At 58.3% G+C, this 23,660-nt stretch overlaps 1 protein-coding gene across 1 annotated transcript in view; it reads right to left on the reverse strand.

The window, feature by feature from the left end:
* The window catches only part of Wscd2 (WSC domain containing 2), an 80,770-nt gene extending 65,286 nt beyond the window's left edge, over positions 1-15,484 (reverse strand). The window contains exon 1 of the mRNA XM_058585557.1: positions 15,406-15,484. The gene's annotated coding sequence lies outside the window, so the exon portion shown is untranslated. The remainder of the gene's footprint in view (positions 1-15,405) is intronic.
* Between the last annotated feature and the right edge of the window lie 8,176 nt (positions 15,485-23,660).

Raw genomic sequence — 23,660 nt, forward strand, 5'->3', positions numbered from 1 at the left:
AGAGAGATGGGCAAACATCGGCTTGGCGGGTGGAGGCCCGGAGGGAGGCCCAGGAGGCACAGAGGACCTTAGGGGCAGTGACTTCATTCTGTACAGTGGCGACATGTCAGCAGACATCTGTCAACACCCACAGGCTGTGCGACACAGCCAGCCCCAGGATGAGCCACCAACAACACCCATCTGCATCCACATTGGTTCAGAAGGGCTTGGAAGGTCCCGGCCTCAGGGAAGATGCTCTAGGAGGGGAGGCTGGGGACCCTGGGGTGGGAGGGCCCTCAGTGCTTTCTGCTCAATTTTCCTGTAGCTGAAACCTGTCCCCTCCCCAAGTGAAGTCGGTCACAACAAATGGAGGGCAAAAAAGTGCAGTCAGGGGCCAAAGCCAACAGGGGGCATGGGGGGCGGTTAGAGGGGAGTCCTGCTTTCCCCAGGGCGGGGAGGTCACCAGGCTGCAAGCCATCCCCAGAGCGCCCCAGGGTGCACTCGGAGCCAGAGAGGCCCACTGGGCTGCCGTGGCCCCTGCTCCACGCTCGGGGCAGAAGTCGCCGAGCGTCTAGACTTGGAGGAAAGATGGGCTTTCTGGGGAGCAGGGGGCCCGGGTAAGTCCTGGGGGACATCATCCGTCCTGGAGAAGGGAGCCCTGGGGATGACGGGGACTCAGCTTCTTGCAGCTCAGTCAAGATGCCAAGCTGAATTTGACCTCAGGAGGTTTAAGGAGGCTGAGGTTTCTGGGACACCTGAATTTGGGGGCTTAAATAGATCTCCAGCTCCTCCCCACCCACACCTGTCCGCCCCGGCGGAACTCAGCATCTGTCAAACCAGCAGCTTAACATAGACAGGGCTGGGTGTCAGCTGTCTCCTGGAACAGCTCCGCCCCAAACCACCCCAAATCCACCCACCAGGTGAGTCCCGATGAAGACCCCACTAGGTGCAGGCCACCCCCTGAGTATCGTTCCAGGAGCTGTTATTGGCTGGGTAGCCCTGGGTGCTGAGCTCACCTGATTGGCCAATCTGAGGATGACCAGCTCACCTGATTGGTTAATCCGAGGGTAACCCATAGTAGGGAGGAGGGAGGAGCTCAGGGAGACCAGGAGCTGGTTGGTGACCACCCACCATGAAGTGGCAGGGCCTGGAGGTGACCCAGCCCTGCCTGGCTCCTTCTCCTCCTTGGGAGGAATCCACGCGCCTGTCCTCATTCTCGTTCCATCTGGCCATCTATCGCACGAGGCAAAGCCAAATAAAAAATCTATTTTCAGCGCACGTGAAATTTCCACTTTTGGAGAGCATCGAGTTCGCATCTCCAGACACGTTCAAAATATTGCCTGGGCACGTATTTGGGCGGCAGCAAGTGGCTTGTTGGTGCAGAAGGAGGTGTGTGGGTGAGGGCACCATTGGGGTGTGCCACCTCACACAGGGACCCCGCACCTCCTGAACGGCCTGGGGGAAGCTGGGGATCTTCACGGTTTATCTACGTCTTCCCAGACAGTGAGGGAGGTGGGCTGCTGACGGTAACAGTATTCATCATTGTTAATACACACACACATATATTTTGGTACCTGGGATTGAACTCAGGGGCACTCGACTACTGAGCCCCATCCCCAGCCCTATTTGGTATTTTATTTAGAATCAGAGTCTCACTGAGTTGATTAGTGCCTCGCTTTTGCTGAGGCTGGCTTCGAATTCGCCATCCTCCTGCCTCAGCCTCCCAAGCCTCTGGGATTGCAGGTGTGCGCCACAGCGCCTGGCTCATTGTTAATATCTATGGCTCGCTCTGTGCCAGGCAGCCAGCATGCAAACCATGTGCCGTATGCAAATCACGCTGTCAATCACTCCACCATCCAACAACCAGAGAACACACAAAGCCCTTATTGTAGGACTGGCGTGTGGCTAGAGTCTCCTCCTGCGTGCATCTCCTCCTGCGTGCATCTCCTCCTGTGTGCATATGGTGCCAGATAAACACCAGAATCATTCCCGTTCTGTGGTGCGGTGGAGCCAGCACAGCCCGAGGGAATCCCAGCTTGTCAGATCCTGCCTGAGTTGGGTCCTTGTCCCTCACCACTCACCCATTCGTGGGCTGAGAGCCAAATCCTGTAGCAGGAATTGTCCCCATCACAGAGATGAGGAAACTGAGGCCCCGGAGGATAGTGGGACTTGGCTGAGATCACGGAGCCGACTCAGGACCAGTTCACGGGTCTCTTCACTGCTCTCAGGATGCTCGAGGTGACATGGCGGGCTCATGACAGTCCCAGTGCAGAGATGGGGTTGGAATGGAGGCTTATTTACCACCCACGCGGTCGGCTGGGAGCTTTTCCCTGGTGGTTGTCCAGGTTTGGATCCAAGGGCCCCCGAGGGCGCCCGTGCTCCACAGGGGGACCCGCAGGGGGACCCAGAAGTGGAATGACGGGGCTGTGGGTGCCGGGACCTAATCAGTCCCTCTTTGTCTGGATGGTCCGGCTGGGTGCTCACTCTGGGCGTGGCTGGAGGGCATGGGTCACTGGGTGCCCTGGAGGGGTGCATCGTCCTGTGTCCCCTTTCTCCTCGCTCTCTGCCTCCTGGCCAACACTAGCCATCCAGATTTCTTCAACCCTGCCCTCCGCCATGAGTTCCTGAACAATGGAGTGGGCCCACGGCATATGGGACCTCTGTCACCACGAGCCAAAGCAAACTCTGCCTCCCCTGAGTGGCTCTCAGATGCCACACTTGATGCAAACATGCCAAGGACAGATTAAGCCACCTGCCCACGGTCACGACTCACATAGCTGCTCAGAGTTCTCTGCGGTGTGGTAGGCGCGAGCCACCGTGATCCCCGAGGTCCTTCTGGGTGACATGCAGACACGCTGTCCTTAACATGTCAAGGGTTGTGCAGTCATTTTTAGTGGGGACGGTTAGACACATTGTAAGTGAAACTCGATTTCACAGGGGTCATCCCTTGGGACCAAGCTGAGTCAATTTAGAATCCATTTAAAGAAACAGCCACACAGCACCAGGCAGTTCTTGAAGGCACTCGGCCACCGAGCCACATCCCCAGCCCTATTTGGTATTTTATTTAGAGACAGGGTCTTACTGAGTTGCTTAGGGCCTCGCCATTGCTGAGGCTGGCTTTGAACTCTCGATCCTCCTGCCTCAGCCTCCTGAGCCGCGGGGATTACACACGTGTGCCACCACACCTGGAGGATTTGGGGACTCTTGAATGCCACACTGGGAAGATTATTTCCCTCTGGGAAGCTTCATGGTGGGCAGAACCTCTTCATGGTGGGCAGAATAATGTCCCCCAAGTGTGTTCACATCCCAGTTCCCAGAACATGAGACTCGGCAGGTAGGTTTGGGCAAGGGACCAAACCTTGCCTGGGCCTGGGAGTGGGAACGTGGACCCAACCTTGCTAACTGTGGGGTGCGGTACCATCCCTTGCGATTTCCCCACAGTTGGAGTGAGCCAGGATCCTGACAGATGCCGCACTTGGTGCAGACATGCCAAGGACAGATTAAGCCACCGGCCCACCGTCAAGAGCCAGGAAGGGAGGCCAAGTCTGCCCAGAGCCCTTGGCCAGGGGGTGCCGGGTTGAGTGGGCTCGTGGGCCTTGGGCTGCCGAGAGCCAGGGACAGGTCTTATCATATTGTTGAACTTGAATTCATGGCGAACACTCAGCGACTGGGAGTTTGTAAACACCAACTCACGGCTCCTCTGGCCCTGGGGAGGTGGTGTGGGGTCCCGTCTGCACAAGCCTGCCTGTGTCACCTGCCCGGTCCCCAAAGGCATTCGAGTTTGCAGCCCCTCCCAGGGGCTCTCTTGAGTCTCCAAGGGAGGCAAACCCCAGCCCCCCCCCCCCCTCGGGCTTCTGGGATGGGCCTGGCTAATTTTCTGGCACCAAGACCTGGAACTGATCAGGGTCCCAGTGGTGGCCGATCATAAAAACGCTTTGTGCAGGGCTCAAAGCCACAGCACCGGCGTCTGCCCAACCCCATATTTCTCTGGCCACATCATGGACTTCTGATTGTGTCCAGCGCCTGCCTGGAGCCCACGGGAGCCGGCGCCCAGTTCCCCTGCCCGGGTGCACAGAGAGCCCTTGTTCTCCTGGCTGCGACCCCGCCCTGCTCCGATTGGAGGCCCGCCTTGGGGTCAATGGGGCTCTAGTTTTGTCCTTGCTTGGCCACCGTCCCCTATCAGCCTACCAACAGGGAAACCGAGCCGGGCAGGGGCACTTTCTAACCTATCTGTGACATCAGAGCCGTCTGGGGCTCCTGCGCCCAGGTGGCGCCCCACCCCCAGCAGGGGCTTTTGCTGGGTTTATCTCTGATCTTTCTCTTCCAGTTTCCCTGGATGTCCCGGGGGAAGAGAGACCTGCTAAATGCCCTCATTGTGAGAGTCACCCACACGTCCCCATGGCCAGGAGGGGGCTGTCCCACCCCAGGACCGTCCTCCTCCCTCTCCAGCTGACAGAGGCCCTGAGGCCCGGAGAGGTGGCCATCCGCCCATCCCTGGAGAGGGTGTAAGGGCTGGCCCACACCAGTGGTTCTGATGTCCCAGGGGGACGTTTGTCAACATCTAAGGACATTTTTGTGGTGCCAATCGAGGGAAGAGGTCTCGCTAGCATCTGGTGGGTAGAGACGGGGAGGCGGCTCCTCGGCCTCCGGGGGACCGGCCACCCCCATCCCGGCAGGGACCCAGCCAGCCCTGCATGCCCACAGGGCACGGGGTGGGACACCTGCAGCAGATGGCAGGTCAGAGCTTGACCACAGGCCATCAGGGAGACCTGGTCAGAGGGAGCTCCTAGGAGGTGACACAGGGTGGTCTCAAAGGTGACAGTGTGGGCCTCCAGTCTGGCGGGTGGGAGGTGCAGCCCTGGGCCTGGGTGGTGTCAGCCTGCAGGAGGCACTCAGGCCCACGGAGCGGGTGGAAGGCCAGTTGTGCCCCATGACCTGGAAGTCAGTTGTGCCCCATGAGCCTCACCTGGAAGTCAGCCTCAGACCCCCCATTCCCCGCTCCTGGCTGTGTGACTGAGGGCAACTCACTCCACCTCTCTGATCCTCAGAGATCCCATTTGTAAACACAGGCTAATAATCCCCTCAAGACACTGTTAGAGGCTTTGATGACACGATCCATCTACATGAAACACAGGGCCTGGCGTATAGTCACAGCCCAATAGTTTGGGGACAGGGAAGCACACCTGTAATCCAAGTAACCGGGGAGGCTGAGGATTGCAAGTCTGAGGTGAGGCTGGACAACTTTGTGAGGTCCTATCTCAGAATAAAAAAATAAAATAAACAGGGCTGGGGACATGGCTCAGAGGTAGAGCGGTCACCTAGCCTGTGTGAGGCCCCAAGTGGAATTCCCAGCCCAGTCCAAAGAAAAAAGTGCTCCACAGACTCTGAATCTGGTTTTCAAAGACCAGGGTGGAGCTGGATTAGCGCTCTTCCCCTGGGTCACTCAAGTCTGACTCTCTGTCATGGGAGAGAGGAATTTGAACCCCAGAAAAGACAAAGCAGCCTACGGCCATGATCACCAGGAGTCAGGGTGGCCCTATTTGTCAATTACCACCAGCAAGGCCCGGAGCAGTCGCCAAGGCTTCCGTGGTGACCACCGGGGACCTCCGTCTGGACCAGCCGTTCCCACCTGGGGCCTCCCCGAGTGGGGTCTGGCCCACCCTCCGGGGTCCTCAGGGCGGATGCGTGTCCCAGTGGCGAGGGGCCGAGGCCGCCAGGCCCACACTGGCTGGTGGCTCTAGGGACCCCCAGGGTTGGGCAGAGCCTCGCCAGGAGGCGCTCAGGTCACCTCGGTCCCAAGGACGCACAGGTGGAGAAAGGTTTCTCTGGGACGGAGGAGGAGGGCGGAGAAGGGTGTCCCCAGTGGGTTCCTGATCCAAAGCCCTCGGCTGGACAGAGCTTCAGGGACCCCAGGGAACCGAGCCCCACCCGAGCTTCAAGGTTAAGCTCTGCGGCCCGGCCAGGTTCAAGGGTACAGCCCAGACCTGCCCCCCGTCCACCCAGAGACCCTGGAGGACAACCAGCCCAGGGGCCCTGCCTGCTGCTCTGGACCTGCCCTCCTGGGCTTTGGGGCCATGTCCTCACTCCAGCCTGACCCGGCCCATCACCTGACCCTCCGCCAGGACAGCTGACCCCCGGCTGTCCTCGGTGCCTGCAGATCCAGGGCCTGGATCCAGCCAAGCCTGCTGCCTCCCGGGTTCTGAATCTTTCTTTCTTTTCCTGTGTCTTGGGGTCTCTCTGGGGCCATCTGTCCCCAGCCTTATCACAGTCTACACAACGGAGCTACTGGTGTCCTCGGGGCCCAAACAGAGCAGCTCAGGGTTCTGATCACACAGCCACTGCGGCCACCGGGGGCTTCTCAAGGAAGGGGACAGGGCACAGTGGGCTGTGTGGCCGTCAGCCCACAGGACAGCAGAGGATGTGTCTCTGTCACAAGGCAGCAGCACGGATGGTCCAGATGGGGTCCCCAGAGGTGATCACCTGGGGACACGGTGACATTTTCCTAGCGAGAACCATGACCCACATACACAGGACAACAGAAAAACAAAGCAGGATCTGCCCGAGGCAGACCCACGTCCTGGCCATGGGGTCCCTCCAGTCAAGACCCGCCCCTCCCCCACCTGCAGCGTCCCCTCCTGGCTCTCGGGGTCCTTCCTGGGTCCTCTCTGAGGCCCCCACCTTTTGAGCTTTTGGGAACTAGAATGAGCCGTCCTGTGCCTTTTTGGAGTGTGGCTTCCTCAGCCTGGTCCAAGGTGACACCCGGAGAGAGAGGGAAGGAAGAGGGGGGGGGGAGAAAGAGAGAGAGAGGGAGGAAGAAAGAGGAGAGACCTATGGCATTGTCAAGCTCCTGGATCCAGCCAAGCCTGAAGCTGGACCCTAAGCCAATACATCCCCTTTCCTGATCTGGAAGCTGGGCTTCTGTCACTTATATCCGAAAGAATCCCGATAAAGGAGAAGATTGCCATCATTGCCACGGTGCACGAGGACTTGGAGGCTAAGGGGGCTGCTGTAAAAGGAGCCATGGCCACAGGATAGTGAGTTGATGGTTTGCATTGAGCAGGACCTGCCCTCCCCCAGCCCCCAGCTTCACCCCCCAGCTGCCCCCGGCCCCATCTGTTGGGTTAGACATCTGGGCCTCAGTTCCTTCGCTGCCAGGAGCTGAGGGGGGGGGGGTCTCGAAGCAGATGGTCCCCGCCCTGTGGTGTTCTGGGGCGGTCAGGGTGGGGGGAAGGGAGCAGGGGGGAATGAAAGGTGTCATTATTATTTAAATCAGCTCCCACGCCATCAGGAGAAAACCCGAGCCCTAGGTGGTGGCATCTCCCCAATGCCATTTTAAATTCTAGCTTATCAAAACACAGCTGGGATTTTTGTTTTTTAACATAACTCCTTTAATAAAAAAAAAAAAAATTCTCCAATAAAAGTCGAAACAACCACAGGCTGTCAGGTAACAGTGGAGGCAAGACAGGGCATTTTAGCAACTGATGACAAATCAAAAAACTCATCTGTGGGCTCTCTCCCGGAGCTGCCTCTCCCAGGGAAGGCTGAGCTCCCCAGGGCTCCCTGCTCCCTGATGGGTTTCAACAGGCCCTGACCTGGCCTGAGGGTGGGCTGGCACTCTCCTACTAACCCCAGGGCCTTTGCATGTGCTGTTTCATTTAGGGCATAACTCTTCACATCCTTCTTCACCCACAAATCCTTTAGTTCCCAGCTCATTTCCCCCTTCTCGGGGACCCCTGCCTTTGAAAGGCTCTGAGATGTGGACTCCCAGCCTTTGTGGGTGGGCAGCACGGGGAAGAGGCCTCATACCACCCTGGGCCTTGCTGAGCCTGAGGCCCCGCCCACTCTCCCTAGGGTCTCAGATTACTCCGCCTTTAGGAGCACGTGGTGCTGAGTGGGGCAGGACTCCTCCAGTGTCCCCCTGGCTCCCCTGGGTCCAGGCCCAGCTCCGCCTCCTGCATCTTGGCTTCGCTGATTTATTTTGCTTCTGGTAAAATGCACCTAAGATTCTCGACCTTGGCCACCCTTAAGTGCACAGTCGAGTGGCTCTCCACGTTCCCACACTGTGCGGCCGTCACCACCTCCTCGCCAGAGCTGCTCCTCCCAAACGGAGACGCGTCCTGTGGGACCCCAGACCACAGCTCCCACCCCGCGGTCCCTGCTGGCGCCCACCCTTCTACCTTCTGTCTCTGTGAACTTGACCACTCTGGGCGCCTCACCCGAGTGGGGTCGTCCACGGTGACCTTGTGTGTCTGGTTGGATTCACTTGGCGGGACGCCAAGGGTCAGGGACATTGTGGCGGGTGCCCGTCCCCTTCCTTTCTAATTAGGATCTCGGCCCTTTAGATGAGCACATACTGGAATATGTACATGCACTTATATATAGAATATGTCCTACTGTACCCAGCGGCGTGTGCGCATCACGACACGCGCATCCCACCGTAACCTATTACACCTGTCCCATTCTGTGTGGAGAGGACCAGGGCGTCAGGGACCATACCATGCATGCAGGTCGCACTGTGCGCATGCGTGAGCGTCGCGTTTGGCGCTTTGGCCCCGGGGACCCAGCTCGGCTGGGGCACAGCTGGGCTCTCTGAAGGGAGCACGGGGATAACGGGACCCTTCCTCGATGAGTGACGGAGGGAAGCCACCACTAGAGCCCCGTTCACAGGAAGCACCTCTGTCCCCCAGGGCCCAGCAGGTGACAGGTGGCTCATCGTACCTGGGTGACCTGGGACAGTCACCATGGGGAGGGGAGGCCACGAGGAAGGGGCACGGACAGGGGGAGCCCTGAGCACTGTCAGGCCAGATGGAGGAAGGCTGCTGGATGGAGAGGACCCTGGCGGAGCCCTTGGTGGCCCTGGGGGACTGTGCTCATGGCCCCTGTGATCTTCAGGACGCTGCTCACCTCTGCTCGGTGCTGGCTCCCAGTCCCTTCCTCACGGTCAGCCCCGGCCAGCAGGGCTGTGTGGAAGCCGGGACTGGTTCAGGGCCTTGGGGTGGGCCAGGATATAGAAGACCCAGGTTGGGGTCCAAACTCTGTCACCAGCTCTGCAGGATGTCCCACCAACCCTACCTTCACAATGCCCAGGGGGCTGCAGGGCTCACCAGCTGTCCCCGGGGCCGCCACTGCCCTGCTCAAGTCCAGACCTAGAGACAGGGGCCCGAGCAGCTGCAGGATGTCCCTGGCCCTGTCCACTTGGGCCATTTGTCACACAGCCTTTTCCACAGGAGGAAGCCGAGGCGCAGAGCCGACCGTCACAGCCCCGCCCCCTCAGGAGGTGGAAAGCCAGGACAGGACCCTGTGGGATGCCCCAGAACTGCCCCATGGCGCGGCCGGGCACCTTTCCTGCCCTTGCTCTCTGCTGAGAGTACACAGCCCTTCAAAACTGAGAAAATGAGCCCATTCGGTCCCCAAGATAGGCTCTTAGCCTCCACTCCTGCAGGGGACCAGAGCTAACCAGGTGGCCCCTGTATGGACATGAGTGCCCACAGGGAGGAGGTGGCATCTCTGCAGGTGGCACTTCATCCCAGCACTCTGTCCTGGGGGTGCTGCTGGGTTGTGGTGGGTGCCCAACATCCAGTATGGGGACCTCACTTCCCAGAGGGTCCTCTCCTGCTTTCTGCGTGTGCCCAGCTCCACAGGAGACACAGAGGACCGAAGCCGGTGTCACAGCAGGACGGCGCAGTGCTGTTCCTTCTGCCACGCACACACAAGAAGGAGCTTTTACCTCAGCTGTGGCCCAATGTCTCCATCCCCAATGTCCCGAGGAGGATACTGGGGCCAGAGTGAGCCACCCGTCCTGGGCAGCGGCTGCCATCTGAAGCTGGATTTCTCTAACACAGAGAACCCGCCTTTCCTGAACGTCCCCAGGAACGCCGTCCTCTGCCGGGTATTAGATGTCACTGACTTACTGGGCACTTTGGCCAGGGGTCGGACCTGTCTTACACAGGCCCCATTTCTTGCCCTTTGCCCTGCCTACTAGATAGGGCTGCACTGTTTCCCGGGACTGTCACCGAGGCCAGCGATTCCCTGTCCCACACCACGCTGGACACAAGCTCCTGAGAGGGGACGGTCTCCTCCCTAATAGGGAGCAGGAGGAAGGGGAGGAGGAGGAGGGGCTGCAGGTTTTGTAGTCTGACAGGCCGGGCACTGGGCAAAGGACTTGGCCAACGTCCACCACCCAGGGAGGGGACGGGGCCTGTCTCAGGCACCTCCCGAGCTCAGACTCTCCTGTTCCCTCTCCAGACCACACGCTCGGCAAGACGGAGCCGGGCGTCTCATCCCGGAATGGTCAGTGCCCAGCACAGAAGAGGTCACTTAGAAGATTCTGAGGAAACACTGATGTCAGCCCATACGATGCTGAGTGAATGTGAGCAGATGGATGGACGGATGGATGGATGGACAGATGGGTGGGTGGGTAGATGGGTGGGTAGATGGATGAATGGATGGGTGGGTAGACAGACGGTGGATTGGTGGATGGACGGATAGATGGATGGAAGGGTAGATGGATAGATGGATTTGTGGATAGATGGATGGATGGATGGGTGGGTGAATGGGTGGATGGGTGGACAGGTGGATGAATTGGTGAGTGGATAGATGGGTGGGTGGATGGATGGATGGATGGATGGAAGGGTGGATGGGTGGGTGGGTGGATTGGTGGGTAGATGGATGGGTGGGTAGACAAATGATGGATTGGTGGATGGATGGGTGGATAGATGGGTGGGTAGGTGGATGAATGGATGGGTGGATAGACAGATGGTGGATTGATGGATGGATGGAAGGGTAGATGGATGGGTGGATGGATGGGTGGGTGGATTGGTGGAGAGATGGGTGGGTGGGTGGATTGAATGGATGGATCATGGCGGGTGGGAGGATGGGTGGGCGGGCGAAGCTCCCCATACTGAAACAGACACTTCCCACTTCCGTGGCATGATTTGTTTCTTTCAGCCCAACCTCCAGATGGGCTCAGAGGAAAATGCCAACTGTGTGCTATGACATCAGTGATGTCCGTCACCCCTGCTGGCACTGGGGAGGCGGTATCACGTGACGGCCAACCGTGGCCTCTAACAACAGGTGCTCCGTGTGCAAATCCCCAGAAGACCCCTTCTGGGCTGCGTGACCGGGTTCAATGGCTTCGCCTCTCGGAGACACACAGATCTTAGCAGAAACCATCTCACGCGTTTCTCTGGGTGATAGATCATTGTATATAAAGTCACCCACATGTCATGTGGACCTCGTATTGCTGACCTCACTGCTTCGGCCGGGATGGGGAGCAAGCAAGGCAGGACTTCCTAGGGACAGGGCACATGGTGACATCTACCTCATCGAGTGGCAATGCTACTCCCAGGGTGGAACCCAAGTGAGGGACCAAGAGCATAAACATGTCACCCATGGAGTGAGAAGCAGAGAGAGTTCCCGCAACCCAGACACCGACGAGGGAGGGAGGAACCGGGCCAGCAGCCACCCACGGCCTGACCTTGAACATGGCCCCTGCCTCATCGGCTCCCGGGGATCTCCAAGGATCCTGAGCACCAAGTACTTTAGTCCCTTAGTCCCCGGGACCAAAGCCTCTCGCACGCCCAGCCCCATTTCCATCTCCCAACATCTGGACCTGCTCGGGGAGCCATTAATCTCAGGCAATTTCTTTCCTCGCTTGATTTGTTTATTTAAGGAAAACAAGTTGCTCCTAATTAGGAGACTGCTGGTGGGAGCTCAGCTCCGGGGCCTCGGCCGCCCCACTTCAGACCTAGAATCTACCTGAGCTTTGCACATCCACAAGTCTGTCCAGCAGCTGTCCTAGGTGGAGGCTGCGGGTGAGGAGGCTGGGGCTGGGGCAGTGGAGGCTGCAGGTGAGGAGGCTGGGGCTGGGCGCAGAGACAGGCAGGGCCCGGGGACAACCCAGGGCTCTGGAGCACGGGGAGCGCAGGCGCTTGGGAAAATGAGCACACGAGTGCCAACACGGCTCAGAGCTGGCACCAATCTCCGAGTCAGCACTGGGAAGGTGGCCGGCCCAGCAAAGGACCCTGCGGGCTCAGGGCTGGGGCTGTTTGAAAACGCACAGGTGACACCCCCCCCCCCGGCCACTTAGGGCCCCGCAGACACTCAGACGCACCTCAGAGATGTGCATGCTTGGAAGCGCACAGATGCACACAAGGGATGTGCCAAAGTCACGCTGCCACGCAGCCAAGCAAACACCCAGAAGCGCACACACGCACACCCAGAGGCGTGACAGGCATTGTGTGCCCCGCAGCCAGCACGCCCAGACAGCAACACTCCTAAGCACACACATAGAGTTTCAACCAAGTGTGCAAAGCTGCACACAGGCATGCACTGAGGAATATGTACACAAAGAGAAACACAAACATGTGCACTGCAACACACACACACGCACTCACGCAGAGACACAATCACACTCTGACGCTCTGAGGCGCACGTGCTCAGAAACTCACCCACACGCCTAGAGACGCTCACAGGACACCGCACACACACACGCGCATTCACCTGCACACACAGATACGCACAAAGGTACCTGGGAACACACAGAGGCATATGTGCAGAAGTGCACAGCACAAATTGCACGTGTGTACACTTACACTCATGCAGGGGCTTGCAAACACCCACACGCCCACCTGTTCACATGGGGACAGCATGTCCCCCTCTGGGTGCAGGGTTAGAGCAGACACACCCCGCTTCTCCAACATAGGTGTTTCCACACACGCTTCCCACACATGGGTGCACCTCTGTGGGTGCGTGCCTGCTTGCTCACTCACACACACACACACACACAAAATGCAGTTACAACACCTGACCCCTCACAAGTGTGCACACAGAGTTGCGCCCACTCCCGCCGGTGTTCGTTCTCTAGCACACTCGCACATGCTTGAACCCACACGTGTGCATCCGGCAGACACTTGGCACACACTTGGATCGACGCTCCTCACACCCGTGCACACACACTTCAGCGCTCCCAGAGTCACCCTCCCGAGAGCATGAGCACACGATCCTCCTGAGAGCACACGCGTCTGCACGCCTTCACATGCACGTGCACACGCACACACACCCTGCTCCCCCAGGAGAGCACACTGCCCATTGCCTCAGCCCTGAGCCGGGGCACAGACGGAGGCCGCGCAGAGGGGCCGCTCCCGCGGGTTCCCAGGGCACCCCTCTCCCCATGGCAGCCCCACCAGGCAGAGTGGGGTCTGTCCTCCCCGCCAGGGTTTCCCCAGGAGCCCAGGCTGCCCCCAAGCTCAGGACCAGCCAGAAAGAAGCAAGACTGGTCAGCACACCCCATCCCTGACCCTCTGGGCATCTCCCCACCGGCCCCATCACCAGGCTAGAAAGCGCTACTCCACCCGGGGATACTCCTGCGGGGACAGCAGCCTCGCCAGCCCACGTGGAGCAGCCCTCCGTGGTTGGGATGCCGGACCAGACTGAACTTCTCTGCTCGGGGTCCCTAGACAGCTGCCAAGCTGAAGCCATGGAGACGCTTACCTCCATTTCCTGTCGTCATGACGACCAGCAGCTGGGTGCACAGGGCCCTCCTGGCGCCCGGGCTCCCCACCAGGAGCAGCTGGCCCAGGGAGGGGGCGGGGACTGCAGGTATCAGGTGACTGGAGAGCCAGGACCCTGCCCCCAACTGAGCATCACCTGGTGCTTGGGTGGGACACAGTCACCCTCCCTGGGGACACAGCACCCAGAGGCCCATGCGCAATGCCCCAGACCACATGGTGGGGTTGCTAGCAACGTCAAGACCGGGGCCAGCAGCTCTGATGCACACACTGTCTGGGGTGCTCCTGGCACCCTTCCAAAGCAGGACCATGAACTCGCCATCTTACAGTGGGGAGGCTGACGCTTGGAGAGGGGAGCGTCTGTCAAACTTGGGTGTGATCTGTCCATGGTCTCTTAAACACCAAGTCCCATCAACTCCTGGATTCTGAAAATCTCATCTGTGACATTGCTGGGGGCCATAGAGTATCTGGATGGGGACCTCTGAAGATACATGAAACCCAGCAGCAGCGGCTACAGACCAGAGAGGTCTAGTGAGTTTCCCAAAGTTACACAGCAAATTAACCACCTGATCCAGAGCTGGGGCTTTTCCCAATGTACCAAGCCCAGGCCTCTGATGCCCCAGAGGGATTCCTGGGTTTTGGTAGCCAGGGGAAAAGGCTTCTATCCTGTCCCCAGGTCAGAATCCCAATAAGGGCAGGAGTTTCTCGGAATCCCACTGTGTCCCAAGAATTGACAGGGACAGGGAATATCTCTGACTTGGGGTTTGGACCACCAGAGTGCCCAATCCGTGTCTCACAGGTGCATCAGCTACAGACCAGAATACCAAGATGACCTCAGCCTCAGGCTGGGACCCAGCAAGGAAAGCAATGTCCTCTAGGGGGCTGTGGCCACAGGGACAGCTCCCAAAGGATCCTTGGGGTCTAGGTGGCCTCTTTGGAGCATGCTCTTCACGGGGAGAAAAAATAATCTGGCCAAACTCTAGCTATAGGCAGGGCTCAGCTGTGTGTCCAGGGGCCTGGAGCTGGGCTGGGGGGGGGGGTTTGTCCCCCCACCAGAGCTGGGGCTGGGTGTGCCAGGAGCCCCTGTCCCCTGGGCTCTTCCAGAACCTTTGCTACAAAGTTGCACCTCCCCAGGCTGCAGCCTGAATGGCCCATTGAGCAGCCCCGGAATCTCCCTGCCTCCCCCCTTATCACCTAAAGAGAAGCCCTTTTGGAGCTGTGGGGCCGGGGTGGTCACCTCCAGCCCTCCCGGTGGCTTTGCCAGGGAGGTGTGTAGGCTCTAGCCTTGACACTTGGGCTGCTGGGGACTCGGATAGGGGCGGGCTAACGGAATGGGCCCTTCTCCCCACCCCCAGGCTCCAGTCTCTCCTCTCTCTCTCTCTCTCTCTCTCTCCATCCACACCTCAGAATGCACAGAAGCAAGTCTGCAAACACTATGCACAAAACCCACTGCCAGGTGGCCCGGCTGCTGGTTCCTGATGAAGGGACTCTCATTCCCCAGCGTCCCCTCCCCACCCAGCACCTCAGAGAGTCAACTCCTAAATACAACTCGGTCCCTTCCAGGTCCCTTCCCGGGGGACTCGGAGCTGCCCAAGGCGGGGGTTCACAAACCCCATCAGCAATGACCCTGCCGTCTCCCGGCCCAGCCCCACTCCAGCAGCCCTGAGTGCAGCTTTTGGGGACCAGAAGGATGACCAGGGAAGGGACCTCCTGAAGGAGCCACCCGATCCCATCCTCCACCTGAGGAAAGTTTGTCATTCACCCAGAGCTGGGCTGTCACCGCTGTGTGTTCCTTTCGGACCCAGCGGTGGGCGCGGGGAGGCGGCCAGCCCTGGAAGCCCAGCCGCGGTGGCCTCCTTCCCACGCAGCTGCGCTGCCTCCGGGAGGCTCGGAGCAGGTCCAGGGCCGCGGTCCTTACCTGGGGAGTCGCCGCCACTTGCAAACTCTGCCCGCGGAGCTCGGCCGGCGCCGGGGTCTCTGCGCGCCTCGGGGGCGCCTTCCCAGCCTCCAGCCGCCGCAGTCGCTGCCTCCCGGGAGCCCAGCCTCGGCCCCGCGGCTGTCGCTCGGGCTCTGCTGCAAGGGGCGCCCCCCGCGCCCCCCGCGCGCCGGTGGGAGACGCGCGCCCCGGATGGCAGCCGCGGCGACGGCGGTGGCCGGCGGTCAGGAGCCGGGGAGGCGGGCGGCAGCGGAGGGAGCGGAGCCGCGATCCGCGAGCCCGAGCCTGGGCGGGTGGCACTGCGGGTGCCCCGCGCCGCCGAGGCCCCGCTCGGGACCCGCCCGGGGACGCCCGCGCGCCTGGCCTCGGGGCTCCCTCCGGCCGCCGGCCTGCGGCTCGCGGGCTCCTCCGCGCTCGGCTCCCCGGCTCCCGGGACCCCGCGCCGCCGCCAGCCGCGCGCCCCAGCCCGGCGCTCCGCTGCTCGCTGCTCGCACGGAGCCACCGCGCTGTCGCGTTAACTCCTTGAGTGCCACCGGCCTCCCGCCCGGGGCAGCCCGGAGCGCCCGCAGCCTCCCACCTCAGTTTCCCCGTCTGCAAAATGGGCTCGAGACCCAGGTCGCAGGGTTGTGGGGAGAATTAACCGAGATGATTACGCGAAGGGCCGAAGCGCCCGGCATGGAGGAAGCGCTCCATAAATGGCAGAGCATTTGCGGCTGCGGCTGCGGCTGCGGCTGCTGCCACCGCTTCTGCTCCTCCTCCTCCCCACTCCACCCCTGGGCCCTGGCGCTGGTGCTTGGTAAACTGTCAACACCCAATAACGGGCAGTTTTGTTTATTGGTGTTCCGTTGGCTGTTTCAGTTTTTAGCTGTGTGACCTCTGGCTGATCACTCACCCTCTCTGAGCCTGTTGCCTTGCAAGCTCAATGACCTTGAGCAAGGAGCAGCACCCCTCTGAACCTCTGTATCTTCCTCTGTAAAGGGGTGATGGTAATGCCATCCACCTGGAAGGGATTCTGGGGGAATCTCTGGGGAAGGAGCCTATGTCACCATGATGAGCCTCAGTTTCCTCATCCCCAAAGTGGGAACAGTGACAGTACGTATTTGATAGGTGACTGGTGATTATGGGCTGTGAGGCTCGGGGCCTGCTCGAAGCCCATCAGCTGGCTATAATCCCACAGGAAAGGGATGTCTGAGAAATAATGAGGAGAATGGACCTTGCACCTTGGGGACGATTGCAGGTAAGAACAGTAAGCCAGGTTAGGTTGCCATTTTAGTGTTACTCTGGTGCACGTGGGGCATTCCTGTACTAATTTCTTTTTCATTATTTACCTGGAATTCAAATCCAATTAGTCCTGCATTTTGATGGGTTCCATTTTGCCACTGGAAGCCCATAGTTATGAGCTGAGTGCCCTGAGGTAGGTTGCTTAACCTCTCTGGTCTTGTTTTCCTAATCTATAGAATGGGAATCAAGATCCCCTGCCGTGTTGACAGGGAATGGAATGGATTCAATAGTGCATGTTCTGGCTCCTGGTAAGCACTCTGCTCTGCGTTTGTGCCTTGCACTCGCCACCATCTGCCCAGCTCTCCTTCTGTTCTTCCTCTTTCTGCCTCAGACTTGGGGTTGCCAGGGCACCCACAATCCTTGTTTGACCCCATTGTTGGTCTTTGAAAGATTAGGATTATCTATAAAACGTGGGCAGTACAGTTGCAGGAGTTACACACACACACACACACACACACACACACACACACACACACGTCAATCAATCAGTGACTTCATTGAGGACAAATTCTAACTTGTGCCGAGGCCAGCGCAGCTCCTCCCTTATCTCTGCGACCCCAGGGTCCAGGTTTCTGCGAGGACCCCGCCTTCTCTCCAGCTCTGAGGTCAGTTTGGCGTTTTATCGTTTCTGGCCAAACATCCACGGCGGGACTTGTGAAGCCAGGAGAAGAAAGAAAGTGAATTTTGAAATAAATTATGAAGATCCAAATGCGGTGATATCAGGGAGTTCCCAAGGGTTCAGAGCAGGCACCACCTCTGAGCTGGGTCCCTAGAACTTGTCACTAACCCGGCCGTCACCACCATTTCAACCACAGTGTCTAAAAATAGAATTTGCTCTGATTTCCCCAGGAGCTAAAGCAGAAGGAGAGAATGGGCCGGTAGTGAGTGGGCCTGGCCCGGTGCTAAGTAACTTCCTTCTGACGGTGGTGTTCAGATATGTCAGGCCACCCTGCCAAGGATGGAGGACATGGGATGAAGCTCTGGTCTGCTACCTCCTAGCTGGGTGGCCTTGGGTAAATTACTTAACCTCTCTGAGCTTCATCTTTTAAAAAGTAAAGAGAGTGATAGTTGTGACCTTATGAGGCTTTTGTGCAGATTAAGTGACAAGCACCTGTGTGCACAGGCCTCCTGTGAGTCCTAAGTACCCCAACCCCCCTCTGTCCAAGGTTGGGGTTTGGTCCCCCATCTGAACTCCTAGAAATCCAGAGCTGGGTCTCTCAGAGATCAGTTTCTCTGTCCCCAGCACCCAGTATAGACTTAGGACATAATAGATGCTCAGGGGAAAAAAAAAAAAACTGATGACCAAATTAAACTGTGCAGTATTATCACAGATACACAAGTGTGTTAGTTTCTACGCGCTGCTGTAACAAAACACCATGAACTGCACAGCTGATAAACAGCAGAAATTTCTCTCTCACTGTTCTGGAGCCTGGAAGTCAAAGATCAAGACTCTGGAAGATTCAACATGTAGGAAGGGCCTTCACTTGACCTCCTTGCATGGTGCCAGGGGCTGGCCAGATCTCTGGGGTCTCTAGTATAAGGCCACTGGTCTCAATTGTGGGGGCTCCACCCTCCTGACCCAGCCACCCTTCAAGGGCCCCCTCCTCAAACCCTTCCTTAAGAATTTTGACAAATGCACTTGGAAAGGACATTGAGACCACAGCTCCTGGTATGGTGAGGACAGCTTGTCCATCAAAATTTTAATACAGCTGGGCACGGTGGCACACGCCTGTCATCCCAGCGGCTCGGGAGGCTAAAGCAGGAGGATCGCGAGTTCAAAGCCAGCCTCAGCAAAGGCGAGGCCTAAGCAACTCAGTGAGGCCCTGTCTCTAAATCAAATACAAAATAGGGCTGGGGATGGGGCTCAGGGGTCGAGGGCCCCTGAGTCCAATCCCTAGTGTCTCCCCGCCAAAAAAATCAGCACAGGGAGCATCCACGCAGCACTTCCCCACAGTGAAAATCTGGAAAGACTAAATGCCTGTCCATGAGAAAATGGGTGCATCGACTCCAAAGGGGAAATGAACACCAAAAAACACAGTGTGGGGTCTGGGGGGACAACCGCTCTGCAAAAGGTGACACCCCTGAATAAAGTTCAAACACCCCAAGAGCAACCCAGCAGGTTTTTATGGGTACAGTTACGTCTATTGGAAGATGGTGGACACGTGCCGGGGGGTGAGGTCAGCAGGTTCTTCAGGGAGAGAGACTGCCCTGGAGGGGAAGGGGGACAGGGAGCCCGCGGAGCCTCAGGCTATTTTTAGTGTTCTGTTGCCCAGACGGCTGGGTAGATTCGTAGACATTCATCATATCGTTCTCTGCACGCTTCTGAATGCCTGGAATATTTCATTTAAAAATAAAAAAGAACGAGGCAGCCGTGGAGGGTGCAGAACAGAACACGCCTCGCTCCTCCGACCCCTGTTGTGATGGCTGCCGGCTGTGTGTCTTCGAGTCAGGAACTTAACCTCTCTGAGCCACAGTGGTCTCAACACAACCACTCCTTTCCAACGTTGCCTGTTGGAAGAATTAAATGAGATTGGGTCTAGGAATTGCTGGAGGCCACGTCCTCTGTGGCCACGCGGTGGCTATTGAATAACATCGCGCTGGGTCGCCAACAGCAGTCTGAATCACTTGACAACTGGAAACGTCTGAGGTCACCCGTTTTGGACCCTTCTTGGCAGGTGCAAGCCCTGAGCCTGGCTGGGGCGGGTGAGGTGTCCAAGGTCATGTGAGAGGGTCTGAGGGCGTCTCTGGGTCTTCAATGCTCTTCCCGCAAACCCTGCAGAAGCTCCGGCCGACCACAGGGGGACCCGGAGGCAGGGGGCGGAGCCCAGGGCCTCGTCCATGCTGGTCAAGTTCACGGCCACCCGCCCCATCCCCAGCCCTCAGGGACATCTCTCAATAGCCAGAGCTTTGCTGTCAGCACGGACACTCATCCGTGTCCCCAAGTGCGCACCCCATGGGCTCCGTGCCCAGCCCCACCTGGAGGCCACCCGAGTGTCCTCAGGGAACGTGACAAGTAGTGTCGCATTCTTTCCACAGGAGACCGCCCAGCAGGAGGAAGGAGTGGATCGTGGCTACCGTGACGCTGAGGGTGAACGTCATGCACGTGCTGTTCACAGAAGCCAGGCCCAAGGCCGAGCGGGCGGGCGGCCACTGCCATCTATGTAAACCCCCAGACTGCAAAAGTGTCCATGCTGCGGGGTCGGAGGAAGGGGTGACCGGGACGGGGCTACCAAGGACAGAATGCTCCTGTGGTGGACCTGGGGCGGGGTGTGGCCTGTCCCTGGCTGGGCCCTTATTCTTCGTCCACATGTTGGACTTCAGGAAAAGGGTTTTGAAAAGACTGCCTTCAGGACTCAGAGCTGTCCCACGGCCACCCTGGGCCAGCCAGCTGGGGGGGCGAATGGGCGGTCCCTCCTGCGCTCGACCTTTAGCCTCCCTCCTGAAACCAGCTTCCATTTCGGGCTCACCCGGGAAGGGGACTGTCGCCACCGAGCCAGGCCAGGTGGGGACGAGGGTCATGACTCGGGACATGTGATCCAGAGAGACAGAGAAAGGCGAACCTCCCAAATTATCTGATTTGGCAGGTCCCCGGGGATCCAGTGACCCAGATAATGGTCAACCTGCCATGGTGACACCGCACATCGTCGCCAAAATATCTGCAAGACAGTCCCTTAGGCTGGGAACACAGAGAACGGAGGCCGGTCCCCCTGGGGTCTCATTTCTCCACGAGGAGCCCTGGAGCCCTGGGAGGGGGTGTGGGGACCACCGAGAGGTGAGGCAGCAGGACCACAGAGGGGCTCCAGGCAGCGCTCACGTCCCCCAGTCCTGCCTGCCCCGCGGTGGCCCCAGGGCCTTTGCAAGGAGACATTCAGCCCTGAGCCACACTGAGCCTGGATCATCTCATTTAATTCCCAAGGGTCCAGCAGCTCCGGGCAGAGCGGATGTCATTATGCTGAGGGAACTGAGGCTCGGGGGTCAGAGGAGCCCCCCGAGAGTGAGCGACCAAGTGGAATCGCTTATTTTTTAACTCCTTCTCCCAGGAGGACGGGTCGCGCTCTTCCCAGGGCTACTTGGGAGTCCAGCCTCAGTGTGGACCTCACCTCTGTAGGAGGCTCCAGCAACCCAGGCCCCGGCAAAGAGGCACCTGGATGGAACTGGACCTGCAGGAGGCTAGGGGCAGAGGCCTCCGTGGAGGTGAGAGAGAAAGGGAAGGGGAGGGGACTGGGAGGGGCCTGAGCCCACCACGCAGGTGTGGCACTGGGAGGGAAGAGGAGGAAGGAAAGAGGGACGGAGGGACGGAACGGTGGCTCAGCCTGCTGGTCCTCAGCGGACCACGGGACCAGTCAGCGGTTTTTATAGAAGACCAAAGGAGCATCGGTTTATCCTGTAAGGTGACAGGAGGGCCGGGGAGTGCGGTGGCTCTTAAGAGCCTGTGGTGATGATTTGCTGCTTGGCTCCGTAAGAGAACACGCCGTCTGATCTGACTTGGCACTTAGTAGATGCTCAGTTAGTATTTATGGACTGGCCAGCCTTCCAAATGGCCCCTCTGCGCTCGCCTGTCCAAGACAGGACCCTTATCCCAAGGTGTATCCTGACTCCGTGGAACGATCCTGCTTACACCTTCACGGTCACTCCTCGGACTGAGAGGACCCGCCCTCCCCGACGGTCAAGGGACGGTCCTTACCGTCAGTAGCTTCTGGAGGGCCAGCCTTCCCCTGGGACAGGATCCACATCTTCTTCTCTGTGTATGGCCAGCACTTCACGACGACGCTGTGGGGACCTGAGAAACGCAGATTCCTGACCCCAAGAGGAAACGGTGGCCGCGGGACCCCAGGTGACTGGCATTTGTGCACTGGATCCCCAGACAGCCCCCTGTGGGGGATCCTGTCCCCACCCTGCAGATGGAGTCCCCGGGGCCCAGAGAGGGGAGGTGACTTTCTCAAACTTGTGGACATGGAAGGCTGCAAGCCCGGGCTGCCCTGGCTCCACCTGGGGACTTTCCACTGGGACACGTGGCTCTGGGGGCCTGGCTCATGGGTCACTTCTGGATGCATCCTAAATGGCAGCGGGGCTGACCTTCGGGGACCCGCCCTGAGAAATCAGCCTCTTCCAGCAGGTTCCAATTCAGACCCACGAGGCTCCCGGGAAGGGACGTCACCCTGGAGTCCCCGGAGGCGGCCTGACCCGGTTACAGAGCCGTTCCGAGAAGCTTCAGGCTTTGGAGTGTCATTTGTCCCTATGTTGTCACTACTCAGCCCTAGTCCGTGTAAATACACCGAGGAGTCACTGCCCACGGGTGACCACGGGGACATCGGCTGAGATCTAGGCTCTGGAGAGAGGCTCGGGGTTGCCAACTCACCAGTGCAAGGTTCCAATGGGGAAACCGAGGCTCAGGAAAGTGAGGTCACCTGTCCTTTGTCACAGGGCTGGGACCGGGCCTGGCCATGGCCTGACCTTGAGACGAGAGGGAGCACCTGGGTACCCGGGACAGAGCTTGGTGTGCTACCTCCACCTCTGAAGCAGGAGCTCCTTAAAGACACAGAGGACACACGGTCCTCCGCACTCGGCCTCCCTCCCATCCCGCCCACTCTCCGGACCTGGCCATGGCTGGGTGGAGCGCTCACAGGTCTAGCTAAGCCTCCCAGTGGCCTCCCGGTGGCATCCAGGGGCGAGAGCCCAGGCTCCTCACATCAGTGCCCCCGGCCCTCAGAAGCCTGGCCTCAGCTTCGCCTCCTGCTCTGGTCCCACCACGCGCTCCAGCCTCCATCACAGCCTCCCCCACAGCCCTGTGAGTCGCCCCCGGCCCTTTGCATATGCCACGCCTCCCCCTGGAACACGACTTCCTTCCTTCTGTTTCTCCACCCCCCAAAACTCCTGCTCAGCCTGCTTGGGGTTTATTTGGTTTCTCGAAACTTCCACCTCCATAATGCAACAGGGCCAGGGAGACCAGAAGGCAACCAGTTATCATCCTCATGATGCCTTTTGATAGGATCCAGATGCCAATGGATAGGTCTCTGGCAGTTCCAGAGGCTTTTGGAAGCTGACAACATAGGAGTCTCACAAACATGATTTAAAACTCCCTTTTCCAATTATTTTAGGTCTCAGGGTCACCAGTAAATATTTATTAATGAGCCAGAAAGGACCAGAGTCTATAGTAAGTGATGGGGGCACAAGAGCCAGCTACAGCCCAGGGCTGTGCTTTCCAAAGCAGTAGCCACTAGTCACCAGGGCCTCGTTAAATCAAGATAACTCACATTAAGCAAAATGGACAATTCGAACCAAGCAAATAACCCAGCGAAAAACGGGCAAGAAATCGAAAAGACATTTCTCCAAAGAAGACATAGAAATGGCCAAGAAACTTAGGGAAAGGTACTCGATCATTAATCAGCAGGGAAATGCAAATCAAAACCACCATGGGATATCCCTTCAAGTGCTGCTGAGGAGGCTGAGAATAGGGAACCCTTCTACACCGTTGTGGGGGTGACATTGCAGAAAACCGTATGGAGGTACCTCAAGAAATTAAAAATAGAGGGACTAGGGTTGTGGCTCAGTGGTAGAGCGCTCACCTAGCATGCACGAGGCACTAGGTTCGATCCTCAGCACCACCTAAATATAAAATAAAGATATCGTGTCCATCTAAAGCTTAAGAATAAATTTTTTAAAAAACTTTAAAATAAGCTACTCTATGATCCAGCAATGGCCTTTCTGGGTGTATATGCAAAGCAAATTAAACCAGTGTCTTCACAGGAGTTTTGGGGGGTGGAGAAACAGACTTCCAAGTTTGTTGCAAAATTGTATACAATAGCCAAGATACTGACCCACCCATCGGTGGCTGAATGGATACAGAAAATGATGGATACATATACCGTGGAATATTATTCAGCCTTCAAAAAGAAGGACGTCCTGTCATTTCCAACAACATGTATGAAGTTGGAGTTGATGCTAACTGAAATAAG

The sequence above is a fragment of the Marmota monax genome, unplaced genomic scaffold (genome assembly GCF_021218885.2).
Source record: "Marmota monax isolate L192 unplaced genomic scaffold, Marmota_monax_Labrador192_F-V1.1 WCK01_AAM20220418_F8-fsc00269, whole genome shotgun sequence".
Lineage (NCBI taxonomy): Eukaryota > Metazoa > Chordata > Mammalia > Rodentia > Sciuridae > Marmota > Marmota monax.